Below are 5,074 nucleotides of genomic sequence, written 5' to 3'. Positions count from 1 at the left end.
CTCAGGCCTATAGCTATATATAATGATAAATAGGCCTATACGAGAAATATATTTTTACTTAAGTAATAAATTAAGAAAACGAAAGAAAAACTGCAACAAGTAGCCTAGTATTCAGAGTTTTGCTGCGCGAAAGCAAACAGACGGCAGAAAGCGGCATCCTGTTTTTCTTTAGGATTATTTTACGGGATTCTTTGATGAATAGAAAGTTCAAAAGGCCAGCATTTATTTGAAATGGAAATCTGTTGTAACATTATAAATGTCTTTAATGTCACTTTTGATCAATTGAATGCATCTTTGCAGAAAAAGTTTTTTTTAACTTAACTCAGACTTTTGAATAGCAGTGTAATGAGTGCATAAGTTACCACAAAAATATTAAGCTGCAAGAACTGTTTTTAGTACTCACAATAAGAAGAACCAAAAGTCCACTGAGGGCAAAACGAAAAGCCCTTGGAGAACAAAAGTGTTAGAGTTTGATGGCAAGTTTCCGCCCACCCAAACTCCCCATGCATATGTATTAGAAGATGAAACCCGTTAACTATTCACCGACGCGCTCATTTATCACGCGCATCAAGTTATTATGGCCAAACAGTGCATGCTTGACTGGAGCCAATTCATCTTCTGCCTGCATGCGCTCTCACCCTTACTTCTGATAAGGAGAAGTGTCTTCAGACGAACCGAGAACCCCGTTCTAGTGTAATTATCTGCGTCCGTTGACAGTGACCTTCGTGTGACCTGATGATATCCTCGCTGAAGTCAGATGTTTGTGTGTGTGAGCGTCTCATCCCGCTACAGAAATAACTGCTTGATGTACTGTAATGACTAGCATCAGGCTTAATTGCATGAAAGGAAAATAAGCGAGTAATTGAACTCTGAAGCTCGAGGATGAGACACTCAATCTTGAGATGCAATATGTTCCTTCAATAACGTTTTATTGAACAGATGCTTTTATCAAAACAGGTGCTGTTATTGCACTCGGCGTATCTCGTGAACAAAGCTAGCGGAGTCACGTAATGAAGTTTTTATAAGGTATCGACTCTCTTAAATGGCGTGATATCAACCCGTAACCCGCCAGCTGGCGTGAAGAAGCGATGTTTTTCACGGCTGTCATCTGCACTGGGATGCTTCTCAGTTTATGCAGAACAGGAGAATAAGATCTTGCTAGACGGATGTGCTACATGACAGGTCAGTGATAGCCAGGTAATTGTTTACCTGCACAGATCACTCATCCTCAACATGACGGCTCGATCGCTCGGATGACCGTAGAGGAAACAAGATGTCTGTTAGCTGTGTCAAAAACGGCCCTGCTGACTTTTAAGTGAAGCATGTTGTGATTGTTGCTTATTTACAACTGAGCTCTGCATAGACCTTCTGCTCTGATAGTAATGACATTAAACTAATGGCTTGATCCACAAATAAGAGCAAAAATCACGCATAACACATGAACAGAGCGAAATTGCACAATTTTTTGCTTTGCAACGATTTGTATCGTAAAAAGCGCTATACAAAAACTTGAATTGAATTGAATTATTTGGCTGAAAAGAATAGTGTGGTCATGGTAGTACTACATACTTAAAACACCTATTTTTCTTTCTTTGCATATTTCAAAATATACATAAAAATATATTAAATTAAATTGCTAAATTGTTACTATAGAAAAACTATTTAATTAATAATTAAATTAATTAAATAGTTTTTTCTATAATAAATATATTTTTAATGAATATGAATATATATAGGCTAATTAATAATATAACATTTTACATAAATTAAATCATTAATATTATTGTGGTTGTTGATATTAACACATTGTTAAATTAAACTTTATTTTTACTTTAATTTAAATTTTAAATTAAAACATTTATTTTAACAATTGTAATGAACATTTAATGTAATAATAATAATAATAAATTATGAAATAATAATTAAAGTAATTAATATTAATACTTGTTGTTGTCATAAAAAATGAAATTACATTATAAATGAATTAATAGTAGGTTGAGGTTGAGTGATCTGTCAAGGTAAACAATCAGTATGAATATTAAGGTTAATATTAAAAATGAACATTAGCAATTTTAATCAATTTATTATTTCATAATAAAAGTACATATTATAAAATTGTATATTTATATAAAATATACACAATATTATTTTACATTTTATATATATAGTAACATAAAACAATTATTTTTGCAGAGAGAAGTATAGGTATTTTAAAATAATGCTGTACTACCTTCCTGTTCTCATACTGTTCTTTCTCTTTTTATGGGTGAAATATTATGATGATTTACTACATTTGGCATAATGTGCATTATACATCAAAGCGAATGCAATACGCTTCAAGAAACTTGACTCGGGCTACCAGAAAATACTTTTTTGTTTTTTAAATACAAAATTGAATTAAAAATTCTAAATAATTGTTTCATTTCCAAGATGAAAGACATGCAACATGGTGAGGTCATGTGACAGTAATGTTTGGAGTGTTTATTGTTGCATAATGCACACTCTGGCTCAGTTCTGTAGGAGAAGTATGCAGTATGCAGTGAGTGTTATTAGCTGGTGTAGTGGTCGAATCCACTCACCCTTCGGATTCCACATCTGACTTCACTATTGAGCAAATCTACAGGAATGCTAAATGTTTGTTCTTGGCAGATTGCACGTTCACAGATTGCAACTTCATTTGATAATATCCCACACTTCGCCTGCGGCAGCCGCGGCGCTTCAGGATTTACATTCCCCACTCATCCGATTGCTCAATCCCTCTGAGATATGCAAAAGAGCCCAAAAACATTCACTCGAGCTCCTTTTCTGCGCTAATGTGTCCTGTTGGATCCATGCCCGACTGCCTTCCACCAAATGCTCAAGAAATCAGCCTGAGGGGAGGCAGAGTATGTTCGCAGATCTTGTTCAGTCACAGATTGACAGATTCCTTTGCTTGTTTCGGTTGTGCTGTAAAAACTGTGACTGGGGAATTGTACGTTTTTTTTTGATAATGGTACACGCTGGGATAGCAGCTCATTTTCAGTTCTTTAATTCATCGTTAAACATTATAACACCATGTGAAATGAGTGAAAATGGTTTAGTAACTCACTGTTTCCATATGTTTCTGTTTATGCTTCTTTATGCTTAAAACAGCTTTTTTTAATAATATGTGTATTTTTTAATATAATTTTATGAAGCTTGTTCATCTCTTCTGAGATTCTGGAGAAGACAAACTTCAGATTACTAGGGTTGTTTTCTCAGGAGAAACTTCTGAGTAGTAGAATAATGACTTCAGCAAATTTGGTCTCCATTTAATCTCATTTGTATCTAGGAGAAACAGCTAAAATATGAAAGAGATTTTGGTAGCACTTTATTTTACAGTCATGTTCCTCATGTACATACTATGTACTTATTGTAGTAATTACAATAACTAGGTACTAAACCTAACCCTACCCCATGTAGTTACCTCATATTACCAGTACTTTCTTGGGTAAGTACACTGTGAGTACATGTAAGTTCACGTACTGTAAAATAAAGTGCAACCGAGAATTTACCTGGAATTTTTCATTCTTTTTGAGAAAAATAAAATGTAATTATTTTTTGTAATAAATATACAATTTTAATAAATATATTTTAATATAGTTTTAATAATATTTTATAAATAACATTTTATATGAATAATATTGAATACTAAATGTATTGTTGTTGTTGTTATTAACGAATTAAATGATAAAATTTAAATAAAAATGGTTAAAATAAAACTAACAATACTAATTAATAATAATAATAATGGTATTATTATTAATACAAATAATAATAAAAATAATACAAATGTGCTCTTCATTTAATCTAATTTCTGTCTAGGAAAACTAATGAAACATTTAATTATAATATTTCAATTAATTTGACCTGTAATTGTCATTTCTTCTTCAGAATAAAAATATTTTAAATATTTTTTAAAGTATATTTATTTATTTAATTATGCATAAAATACATTATATGAATTAAATATTTTTTTATTAAAAACTACTATTACTACTATTATCGGTGTTGTTAATATTAGAAAGTAATAATAATAATAATAATAATAATGCAACATTTTATAAAACATCATTACTAGGATTGTTTTCTCAGGAGAAATATCTGAGTATAATCACAAATTTTTGCTCTCCATTTGATCTCATTTGCATCTGTGAGAAACAAATGAGATATTAAAGAGATTTCTTTTTTCTTTCTTTTTGAGTCGTGACAGGCTTGGCACATTTACTCAGCACTCTTTCCCTGCAGTGCTCTAATAGGAAATCTGTGAAGGGGAAGAGTGTCATCTGCATGTTCTTAATGATTTCGGCTTTAATCTCAAGTCATCAAATGTGTGTGTGTTTGGCTTGAAGGGAAGGAAAGTGCTTTTGTTGGCAGAATCTGACTGCGCCGCTGCTGCGAGTTTCCACAGAAAGACGTTCAAACGGATCCAAAGGTCAGCAGTCTGTGAGAGGACGTGTTGTAAGATCTCCTCGCTGTCAGACGTGGATCCGCTTCTCCAGCTCACGGATATCTGTGTTTTCCTTCTCCGTGGCCGTGAGGAAACGATGCTTGCGCCCCCCGCTATGAAGAAAGCTGCCGGTGCCATTCTCAGTTCAGATCACACCGAGGGTATGAAAATGAACAAACGCACTCACGCTGTCAGAGCGTGTTTATTACAAACACACGCCTCTATATGTTCCTGTTTATACACTGAACCTTCTCAACATCTGTCCCGGTCATATTTCACTCCAAACCAAACAGAAACCAAAATAAACCAGAAAAGGAAAGTTCGTCGAGGCAGGCTTTGAGCGTTGACGTGACAGACTCTCCAGGAAGTTTAAGACAGTTTAGCGGTTAGCTTGACGTTTGTAGAAGTTTGAGGTATTTTGAAGAGCTGTAGGGCTTGTAAGGTGGGAAATGTGCTTAAAATTATGTGAAAATGCATATTATTGCACCAGAAAAATAGAAAAAAAAAAAAATATATATAAAACAATAGATTTATAGTACAATAATAGAATATATATTAATAATACTATATATACTGTGTGTGTGTGTGTGTGTGTGTGTATATATA

Source organism: Sinocyclocheilus anshuiensis, unplaced genomic scaffold (assembly GCF_001515605.1).
Source record: "Sinocyclocheilus anshuiensis isolate Anshui unplaced genomic scaffold, SAMN03320099.WGS_v1.1 scaffold738, whole genome shotgun sequence".
Lineage (NCBI taxonomy): Eukaryota > Metazoa > Chordata > Actinopteri > Cypriniformes > Cyprinidae > Sinocyclocheilus > Sinocyclocheilus anshuiensis.
This window is presented reverse-complemented; position numbering follows the sequence as displayed.